At 63.6% G+C, this 11227-nt stretch overlaps 1 protein-coding gene across 1 annotated transcript in view; it reads right to left on the bottom strand.

Moving 5' to 3' along the window:
- SORCS2 (sortilin related VPS10 domain containing receptor 2) overlaps positions 1-11227 on the bottom strand; it is a gene marked incomplete at its 5' end in the record, with an annotated part of 231331 nt that overhangs the window by 113728 nt on the left and 106376 nt on the right. The window lies entirely within an intron of this gene.

The following is an 11227-nucleotide window of genomic DNA, read 5'->3' as shown; positions in this document are numbered from 1 at the left end:
GAGGAAAATTGTGCCGGGTCTGGCGTGGCTTCTGGGCTGAGGAGCCTTTCGGGGGTGAGCCAATCTTTTCACCCGTCGGAGCCTGTTTTCCAATCTGTAGAATGGGGTGATTACACACGTCTTGTGGGGATGGTGACACAATTCAAAGAGAGCTTCTCCCCCAGGGACCACACCCATCCGTCAGCCGAGCCCCACAAAACCTGGCTCAGGTCCCCAGGAGAATCTGGCTGCGCAAGCGCGGAATAAACGGAGCTTCTCCAAACGCCACCTGCCATGTCCTCATTCCCCGGGCAGGCCTGCTGCCCAGGCCCAGCAATCGCCCTCCCTGCCTCCCAGGGTCCCCTCCTGCGGGAAGCCCTCCTGCGCTGGTTTAGCCGCCCGATGTTTCTCTCCAGTGCTGTATCGCCACCAGTCTCCTGTACCCCCCGAGCCCCTGGGGACAGCCCGAGGGAGACCCCGCTGTCTCCCGAGCCCACACAGGGACTCAGGCCTTTGCATGTCCCTGAAGCCTGGCTGGGTGATGCCTAGCAGCCGCCTTCAGACAAATCCTGTGGAACAAGAGGAAAGGTGCCCAGCCGGGGTGGGCAGAGGAGAGGTGCCCAGCTGGGGTGGGCAGAGGAGAGGTGTCCAGCCGGGGTGGCAGAGGAGAGGTGCCCAGCCGGGGTGGGCAGAGGAGAGGTGCCCAGCCGGAGTGGGCAGAGGAGAGGTGCCCAGCCGGGGTGGGCAGAGGCCTGAGCGGATGCCCTTTTCTGAGGGGCTACACCCGAACCCTTAGTGAATGTCCCAGGCCCGGCCACTGCCCAGGACACAGGGGAGCTGGGCCTGAGTTTCTGGGCTCCTCCGAGCTGGTTCACGCTGGCTGGACCGGGGCGGCCCTGTGAGGGCCCAGATGTGGCCATGGATGGCAGCTCTGCATCCAGTTCCACACACAGGTGTCCGGGGAGTCATGGGCTTGCACACTGGGGGCTGATTGCAAACCGTGGTCCCAGGACTGGCCCACGCTCCCCAGGGCTGGCCCACGCTCCCCAGGGCTGGCCCACGCTCCCCAGGGCTGGCCCACGCTCCCCAGGGCTGGCCCACGGTCCCTAGGGCTGGCCGTCATGTGACGGGTCCGTTCCCTGGGCTGTCACTGGTCGGCATAGCTGGCCTGTGATAGGCCGGGAGGTGCCGCCACATCTCCCTGGTGACCCATCCACGCAGCGATGAGATGCCGCAGGCCCCGCCGGCCCTGAGCTCACCACCTTCCCAAACCAAGCTCCCTGTGCTGGGCGGGTGGTGGGGCCCCCACATGCCCTTCCCTCCGTCCACCCACCCAAGACTGGGGACCAGCTACAACTGAGGGTCAGCTCAGCCAACGCGCCCGTGTCTGTCCTCCCAGGACAGTGAGCAATGGCCACCTACGGAGGGCTTCCCACGTGCCCAGCGGGCACTGCCCAGGAACTCAGCCGGACCTCCCTCCTCCCCCTCCACAGCCACCAGGAGGAGGACACCATTCTCATCCCATTTCACAGATCCAAACAGGCCAGAGAGGTCAGTGCCTGGCCCAAGGCCGCACAGCCAGCAGGTGATGGAGCCAAGAGTCTAGCCCTGTGTGTCGGACCCTCACACCCACTGCACCCAGCTGGGCTGGAGTTCAAGTCCTGACTCCCCCACCCGTGACCTCTGCCTCCGTCTTTTCATTCCTAAAATTCCTAAAGGGGCCACCCCACCTCCGGAAGGGCGGGGTCGTCGGCCGGATGGTGACGGTGCGTGGGAGAGGCCAGCTCCATGCAGGCCAGCGTCAGGGAGGGGGCTTTTAAATCCCCTCCTCCCTCCAGACCTCTGTCTGTCTCTCCAGGGTTCAAACATACTGTTTTCCTCTCGCAAATCTCCCTCTTAATTAACACCCGGGGATTTGGGGGGGGGGAAGGGGGGGGGAGTACAGCCACCTCACCGCCCCAGCAGCGCAGCCCCCACCTCTCCCAGCAGCCCCCCAGCAGCGAGCCCCTTAGACACTCTCGGCTGCTTATCGTTTCCCTCATCAAATTCCTTTTAGGTCGAAGCTGGGGAGGAACATTGGCTGAGGCTGAGGCTGAGGCTGAGGCCAGGAGAGGGGCAGGCAGGGACGCAGGGACGCAGGGACCGCGGGACACCGGCCTCAGGGAGCCCTGTGAGGTCCCCACGGAGGTGTCCGCCAGGCGAATGGAGGGCCCGGGGCAGCGCCTCCTGGGCTGTTTGCTCAGGTCACCATCTTCCCCAGACCCTCAGGCTCGGGGTGAACTGCGGGCGGGGCACACACGCTCGTCTGCATGGACACCGTGGCATCTTAATCAGCCGCAGCCCAGCGAGGGTGGACCAGCCGCCCGTTCCTATGTCCTCTGCCTCCGTCTTCTCATCTGAGAAATGGCCCTGCAGCCCAAACACAACTCCTGGCTTTGGAGCGCTCTGTACACCAGCCGCGGGGCGCAAGGACGGGCCGGCGCGGGTCTCCATCGGAAAGAACGCAAGTTCCCACCTCCCGCCAACCACCTGCCGGCTCAGAAGCCTGGGCGTCTCTGTGGTTCTCGCCCAGCCCAGGGGGGCCTGGAGTGGCTCTGGCATTGTGTCCCGATCGGGAGGGGCCTGGGTGTCAGGAAGCCCTCATTTAGGGCAGCGGGAGTGACCGCCGGGAGTTTCACCCCTCCCAGACCAGCTCCTCAGGTCGCCCTGCCAGCGGGCGGTGCGGAAAACTCAGGACAGGAGCGGGAACAAGGCCTCCCACAGGCTGCCTCTTCAACGCCCCCATGTCCCAGAGAAAGAGAGAAGGTGTGCGCGTTGCCCACAGCCAGACGGGCAGGGCCGAGGGCTCCACAGCCCACGGTCACGGTCACGCCCCCGCAGCAAGGGGTGTGGCACCCGGCAGGGTGGATGGCACGCGGCGTGGGGCGGGGCTGGCTGCCTGCCATGTGGGTTTAACAGGATCTGGAATGTGCACGGAGGGAGACAGCAGGGAGGTCGCACGCAGCCCTTGGAATCCTGCCCCGCGTGGGGCTCTGCCTCCACCTGCCCACGCATCCCCCCAGCCCAGCCCACAGGGGCCAGGGTCCCGGGAAGGGTGGGGCTGCCCCCCCTCCTGCTGATCCTACACCCCCGGGGAGAAACAGCGCCCCTGCCCGCTTCCCAGGAAGGGAGCGCCCACTTCCAGGTGTGGCGGGCAGGGAGCTGGGGACGCGGGCCTCCACGGGGACGGCAGTGCTGCTGGACACGCAGGGGTGCGGGGGGCAGGGGAGGGGCCGAGGCTGCAGGAGGGAGTGCAAGGGCACAGAGTGGCTGAGAGGCGAGGGCACTCCCCGGGCATCCCGTGGGGCACAGGGGGCTTCACAGAGGTGAGTGTGTGAGAGCAGCCCGAGGCCTGGCCTCCTCCAGGATGGCTCAGCCTCCGCTCTGTCCGGCGCTGTCCGCTGGGGATGCCTGGGCCCCACAGCCCCTCGGGGCCGCCCTCGCCCTTTCCACGTGCCCCCGCGCCCTGGCCGCCGCTGACCCGCCCCCAAGGCCGGCCCGGGGCTCCCTCCCCATTAGGTTGGATAGGGCTGTCCCCTCTCGGACCCCCCGAAACTGGCCGTGGCCTGAGGGCAGCGACCACAGGGAACAGAGGTCAGGGGCGGTGACGGAGGTCAAGGGTCACGCCCTAGAAGGGTGGGTTCCTCCAAAAGTGCACCTGCCCCCCCCACCCCACCCCCCATGTCGCCGCCTCCCCTCAGCAGAGGTCTGGGAGGAAACAGACCCTTTCCCAGGTGGGCACACGGGCTCAGAAACGCTAGTGCCTGGCCTAACGCCACCCAAACGGCAGAGCTGAGACTCCCCACGTGGCAGAACTGGTGCCTATACCCTCCAAACTCCACCAATCGCCAGTCTCCACCCCCAAAGCAAACAGCAGCCGCACCCCAGCCCCCGCTGCACAGACCCTACCGAGGCCCACCCACCCGCGCAGGCAGCTCCCTCTCTGCAGGCAGGGCGCCAGGGCCGAGCGCCGCACCGCTGCTCCCACGGCAGCGAAGCCGGCAGCGCCGGGGACCCCCCAACGCACGGGGACCCTCCCGACACTGCTGGCCGCTGCACCCCACGATGCTGCTCGCCCGTAAGCCGGTTTACGGCCCCATCCCTCAAAGCACACGCAGGCGAGGTTCATTACATAACAGAACACAAGGACGGTTTTCTCATACGCCTTCCACTCAGGGAGTTTTATGAAAATGCACTAAATCCCCAGGGCAGAGTGTGGCTTTCATGCAAAGGGCAGGAGACTGGCTCTGCTCTGCACCCCGCAGGGAAAGGCTGGGGGGCAGGGGGTGCGGAATAGGAGTGGGGAGAGGGTGACGTTCTGGTCCCACGGCAGACACACGGAACAGGACTCTGCACTCAGCTAGGTGTGGAGGGCAAGGGGAAGGGGAGGAGGCTTTGTGGTCCAAGCTCCTTGTCGAATGCCACCTGCCCCTCCACACTCCGCTCTGCCAGCGGCCTAACCATGGCTGCTTGCCCCCTGAGGTTGCACCATCCCTGCCCCCTGAGGCTGCAGCCATGTGATCGCTCTAATGCGTAGCTCCCACCGCCTGCAGGCAGAGCGCCATCCTCCGGGGCTGGCGCACAAAGCCCTTGGCCCAACACCCCCTGGACTCACAGCATCGTCTCCCACCGTCCTCGCCCGCTTCTCCTGTCAGCCCCTCCAGCTTCTTAGGGTCCTCCCACGCCAGGCCCGCCCATGCCTCTGTCTCTGCACATAATGTGGCCTCTGACTAGAGTGCCTTTCCCCTGCCTGTCTGCCCGGAAAACTCCTATGCATCCTTCAAAGCCCAGTTCAGACATCGCCTCCTCTGAAATGCCCACGCACCCTCTCCTGTGGGATCCTCGGCCCTAGATGTTGGTCCCCCACCAGTCTCTTCCTCTCTAACAGCGTTGGTGTCCGGTTCCTGGCCAGGCCTAAGACCCAGCAAAGGGCTAGGATGCTCCAGAGATGTTTACAGAACGCAGTGATCGGACACTGTGACTCAACGTCTCCGGCTCAGCCTCAGTATCCCAGCCAGGCCTTCACGCGACCAGAGACGCAGAGGCCGCCATCTCTATCCCCTCATGCCCTGGGTGGCCAAGGCAACAACAGAGCCCCTAACATGTTCGCACCCGGAAGCCTGCAGCTCATGTCACCTTATGGGCAAAAGGGATTTAGCTGATGTGACTGGATTAAGAACTTGGAGATGGGGACATCGTCTTGGATTACCCGAATGAACCCGATCTGACCACAGGGGTCCTTCAAGGGGAGAACCTGCCGGCTGGTGTGGCTCAGTGGTTGAGCGTCGACCTATGATTCCCACTTGGAGCACATGCCCGGGTTGTGGGCTCAATCCCCAGTGTGGGCCGTGCAGGAGGCAGCTGATCAATGATTCTCTCTCATTAGTGTATCTCTCTCTCTCCCTCTCCCTCCCTCTCTGAAATCAATAAAAATATCTTTTTTTTTAAAAAAAAAAAAAAAGGGGGGGGGGGAACCTTTCCGAGCTCCGGTCAGAAAAAGAGGGGGGAAAGAAAAGGGTCAGCGAGGGGCCCTGCGAGCTGTGAAGGTGAGGACGGCAGGAGCCAAGGAACGCAGCGGCCCCGAGAGGCGGGAGGCAGGGGAGGGATGCAGCCCATGAGCCAGGGGGACCCACATAGGACTCTGCCCTCCTGAGCTGCATGAGAACAAACCCGTGCTGTTTAAGCCACTGCATTTATGGTAATTTGTTGCAGCCAGCTCTAGCCTGGCTCTTTACCGGGGGTTCCCTTCCCTGCTCCATGGCCCTTCTCTGCCTAGCGAACTTCTATGCATCCTTCAGAACCCGTTTCCATGGTCTCACCTTTGGGACCCCGCCCCAGCATGCCGTGGGGTAGGCCTGGCACCCCATCCCCGCACTCGGCCGTGTCCCGCACACACCCTGGAGGCGCCATCCAGGACTCTGTCCCCCCCCCGCCCCCCGCCCACCCTCCCACCCCCGGTTGGCGTGATGGTGAATGGCAAGCGCCCGGGCTCTGTTCACTCTGAATCCTTGGTGCCGAGAACAGTGCCTGACGCATCGCCGGACGTCGGGAAGCCGCTGGTCATGACTGGGCTCGGGGCGGTCAAGGTCAGGGCGTGTGTCCCTTACATCTCTCTATGCTCGAAGGTGGAAGCGACGGAGGCCTGAGCGAGAGCATCTGGCTCAATAAACACCTCCTCCCCGGCGGCGCGCATCTCACGGCCATGAAACGGTGCGGCGAAAGCACGCGGGAGCGGGGACAATGTTTCCTGCAGAACACTGAAGCGGGGCTCAAGATGGCTAACACACGCCCTGGCCGGTGTGGCTCAGTGGATAGAGCGTCGGCCTGCGACTGAAGGGTCCCGGGTTCGATTCCAGTCAAGGACACATCCCCGGTAGGGGGCGTGCAGGAGGCAGCCGATCCGTGATTCTCATCATTGATGTTTCTATCTCCCTCTCCCTCTGCCTTCCTCTCTGAAATCAATAAAGTTATATTTAAAATGTATAGAACATGTCCCTGTTGGCATCTTAAACAGACGCGTGAGAACATTCACCTCCAACGTTAAGGGGGTTAACACGGAGTGGCTTTCGTACCTCGTGTATTTACAGTTCGCGGCATTTCTTTGATGGCCACGCACTGTAATTGCTTGCATAAGGTGTTTTAGGGAGAATTCCTGGGAGGGGCGGGGGGGGGGGGGGCGGGGAATTAGCAGCACCCGATCAAGGATCCCTATCGAAGGTCAAGGGCGTCACGCAGCTCCCGCCGAGGCCTCAGCCTTGTTACCGCTAACCCGCGAGCGGCGCTTCGTGGTTTCCATTTGCTCAGTAAACCCCTGGCTCACATCTGCCCCAGAAACACGGGAAACCCCCACCAGCCCCCAGAGGAGACAGGAGCGGGGGCGGTGGGGAGCCCCGAGAAGGGCCTGACCCCGACAGAGGGCTCCCAGGCCACAGACATCTGAGCTCATGGAGACGGGACCAGGGGGACCAGACCGGGGGAGCAGGGAGGAGTCCTGAGGCCTGGCGCTGGGGGTGCAGGGGCCCCATGGGGAGGTCCCTTGCCAGAGGGAGTGGGGGGCCGAGAACCCTAGAGGGAGAGGCCTACAGCGTGAGGAGGACCAAGGAGATGGCCGGGGCTCACTGCAGGCCCAAGAATGACTAGACCGTCCCGGAGAAGTTCGCAGGCCGCCTCCCCGCTGAGCACGTCTCCCTGTCCTCAGAAAAGCAGTGGCGATGAGCGGGTGGTGGGGAGGCCGGCTGCGAGCTCACAGTGTCCAGCCACCGGCGTGGGCTGCGCTGGCGTCATCGCCGCCAGAGAAACCAGATCCGCTGCCAACGGTCAGAAAGCTGAATCCAGAGCAAACCCGCCGCTCCAGGCAGAAGCCGCCAGCCGTTCCAAGGAACCGGGGACCTGGGGGACCTGGGGGACCTGCACACTTCCTGCTCCACTTTCTCCCGGAGAACTCTCCCAGGCGGGGGCGGGGATGCTTTCCGGCCGGCAGGCCTGGGGCCAGCGGAGACCACACACAGGACACGCCACGTGGGTGAGTCAGGTGGGAGGTGGCTCCCTAAGGGCAGGTCCCACACAGGCGCCTGGACTTGGGCCTGACCCGGACAGAGACGGCCAGAACGTGCCCATGGCCTGCTGAGGCCAGCAGCGGCCCCCCTGTGATGCAGCCTCGGGTAAGGAAGGCTTGTATCCGCTGCGCGTGGATTGAGGGAACCTGGCAGGATGAGCGCTGAGAATGGCAGGATGAGTGCGCCTGCGCAGCCGCTGTGGCCATGGCAACTTGGACAGCCCTGAGTAGGGAGAGCTGCCCTGAGAGAGGGAGGCTATGGTGCCTGAGGGCCATTGGAGCTTCTTCCAGGAAGCCTTCCCTGATTGCCACTTCTTGTACTCAGCAGAGAGGGAGTGTCCAGTGCTTCCCTGGTTCTCTTGGACCCTTCACAGTGCAGATTATATGCCGCCATCCTGGGCTGTTTGCATATCTGTACCCCCTACTGAGCTGTGAGTCTTGGGGTCATTTATCATAGCGCACTCACTCAAAAGGGCTTGGACGGATGGATGGGGTGAGAGGAAGGGAGTGGGGAGGGAGGGAGGATGAATGGATGGATAGGGGATGGATGGATGGGCAGAGATGAAAGAGTAGATGGATGGGGGAGTGAAGGAGGAAAGGATGGATGGATGGATGGATGGATGGATGGATGGATAGGTGATGAGTGGGTGGGTATACAGGGATGGGTGGATGGGGGATGGATGGAAGGATGTGTGGGTTGGTGGGGGATGGGGGATGGATAGGTGATGAGTGGGTGGGTATACAGGGATGGGTGGATGGGGGATGGATGGAAGGATGTGTGGGTTGGTGGGGGATGGGGGATGGATAGGTGATGAGTGGGTGGGTACACAGGGATGGGGGATGGAAGGGGGACTGGTGGGGGATGGGTGGTGGGGATGCATGAACGGACAGATGACTGGGAGGACAAAGGGGAGGGGGCGGAAGGTAAGAGACGTGGCGGGAAGGCCGGTAGGCAGAGAAGGGAGTACTACGCCTGGAAGGAGTCCTCAGAGCAGGGGCAGAGGGAGCCAGGACCTGAGGAAGGACAGGTGCTGGAGGCAAGGCCGAGGGAGAGGGGGGGTTGGGGGCTGGGGACACAGGGCTTTCCTCACTTCCCGGGACCTCCCAGCCGCCGAGACACATTTCATAGGCACCTCCACGCCTGGGACCCCACCCTCATCCCTCTGATGTTTGAAATTAATTCCCTATTAAATAGACGCAAACCCTGAAGGATTTGAGCGGGCACCTCCCTCACTCCCTATCTGCTCCGAGTCCTATTTAAAGCAAACGCGGGTCTCCATGGTGATGCTAAAGCAAACGGAGTGAGGCGCCGGCGCTGGGCACGGCGCCCGAGAAAAGCCAACCGGACATTTCCAGGCCACGGATTAGGAGGGAAGCCGACCTCTGACCCCCCACGAGCGCCGGCGTTACACACACGATGGGGTCATCTTCGCGACAACCTGCGCGTCTGTGTCCGGCTCAGCGTGCAGACGAGGCCCGAGAGGTCGCCACGCGGGGAAGTTGTGGAGCCAGAGCGGAAACCAAGACCCATCGGCGGGCGCAGAGCCGGAGGGGAGTCAGAGCTGCGCGGGCGGGGGCGGCGCCCACTGCGGCCGGAGACTCTCACGGGCCCTCTTCCTGGGCCAGCGCGAGCGAAGGGCAGGGAACACCCATGTCCACCCGGAACCGCGGCTGAGAGCACCTGGCATTGCCCACACGGCCGCCCCTTGACCGCAGCGCGCCCGCGGGTGAACGCTCCCTCCGCGCAGGGCGCAGGACCCGGGAGCTGCGGGGACGTCCCCCGTCATCACCGCCACAGAGGAGCCCCGATGCTCCCTTACAGGAGCGAGTGTCAGCGCGTCCCTGCGTGGCTGTGGTTTCACTGCTCAAGCTCCGTAGGCTCCACACTCATAACACCGGCCACGGAAGTTCCACATGTTAAACAGGGGAGAGGGCCCGGCCGGCGTGGCTCAGGGGTGGAGCGTGGACCTGTGAACCAGGAGGTCACGGTTGGATTCCCGGTCAGGGCTCGAGAGCAGCCGATCCATGATTCTCTCTCATCATTGATGTTTCTCTCTCTCTCCCTTCCTCTCTGAAATCAATAAAAATGTATTTTTTAAAAAATGAAATAGCATTGAGCTACACTCCCACCCACGTAGGTGCAGACATTTCAGCCTGGCGATCCGAGACCCGGAGCAGGACTCGCCGCAGACAGACGGGTGGCCGGAGAGAAAGGGAAGCTGGGGACACGCGCTGGACACCCCCGAGCCCCGATGGAAGAGCAGAGCCGGGAGGAGGACCGCAGGCGCCCACCGCGGAGGAGGCCTCGCTCAGCCAGCGGACGCGCCTCACACAGGAATCACCGCAGACACGATAGGAGGAGAAATCTGCTTCAAAAGGCAGCATGACGGCATTCGTGTCCATTTTCAAACACACTAAACAGCAGAACATACTGCCTGCGGACAGACACACACGTGTATTTAACACATAAGCACACTTGGGAATGACCTGCACCAACCTCAGGGCAGGGTGCCTTCTGGGCCGGCACCGGCGGGGGCAGGGGTGGGAGGAGGGAGGAGGGAGTTCGGCCAGGACAGACTCTGTGCCTCTGTATTTCTTTAAGACATGGAGCTCCCGAACAGAAAGAAATTAACATCCCTTACAGCCCGGCAGGGTGCTGGGCTGGGCCAGGTTGGAACTTCATTCCACCGCCGTGGCTCCACCCACCGGCCCCCACTAATCCCATGACCCCAACGTCACTCCAGGCGGGGAGGGAGAACGGCTTCGATTATCTGGTGGACACTGTGCTCACGACAGGGCGCCTGGGCATCGTCCCCGCATCCTGCACTGCTGCACATGTTAAAGGTTTCATGGTGAAGGTGAGGAGAGAGGAAGGCATCACGCCCCAGCCCAACACCAGGGAGGGGCCTCTACCACATCGCTTAGGCGAAAATCCAAGGCCTGCCCCTGCCCCCACCCCCCGCCTCGCTCTCCCCCCACCTCCCCCCCGCCGCCACCAGTCTACTGGGCTGCGCCTGGCTGAAGGCCCTGCCCAAGGTCAGATGCACCAGTGGAAGGTGGTTTCATAGCACCTGGCTCAGAGGTGGCGCGGGCAGTGTCAGCGGGGCTGTGGGACCCGGGGCTGCCATTTCAAATCCGCTCAGTGCGAGGTCACAGTCCCAGGGCTGCGTCGTGGACAGGCAGGCCAGTGCCCACTTCCTCTCCTGCTCAGGCTGCCCCCGGGCCCCGCCCGCTCGTCTCCCCGCATCGGGGCAGCTCTGCGCTTCTGGACCCCACACCGCCCCCCCACCCCAGGCTGGCCGCCCCCCATGGGGCCTGAAGCAGCAGCCCCCCAGCAGAGACCAATGGCGATCTGCCACTTCTGAACACTCCTCCCGCGGTCCCCAGAGAGAGTGGAGTTAGCGGAGAGCGGTCACCAGAGGAAGTTGGTGAGTAATGGACACAGGGCTGCTCGCCGCCCCGGGAGCCGGGGGTGCCGGTGAAGGCCACGCCGCAGCCTGTCCGGCCCTGAGATCACTGTAGAGAGCGGTCAGGCCCCACGGCCGGAGCCGGGCGCTGCCCCAGGCAGAGGCCTGCTCTCCTCCTGGAAAGGCAGGAGGTCTGCCAGGGCCACCACAAACCCACCGCACGCGGCGCAGTCATGGACTCCCCGGG

This window comes from Myotis nattereri (genome assembly GCF_964212035.1).
Source record: "Myotis nattereri genome assembly, chromosome: 1".
NCBI classification, from domain to species: domain Eukaryota; kingdom Metazoa; phylum Chordata; class Mammalia; order Chiroptera; family Vespertilionidae; genus Myotis; species Myotis nattereri.
This window is presented reverse-complemented; position numbering and strand designations above follow the sequence as displayed.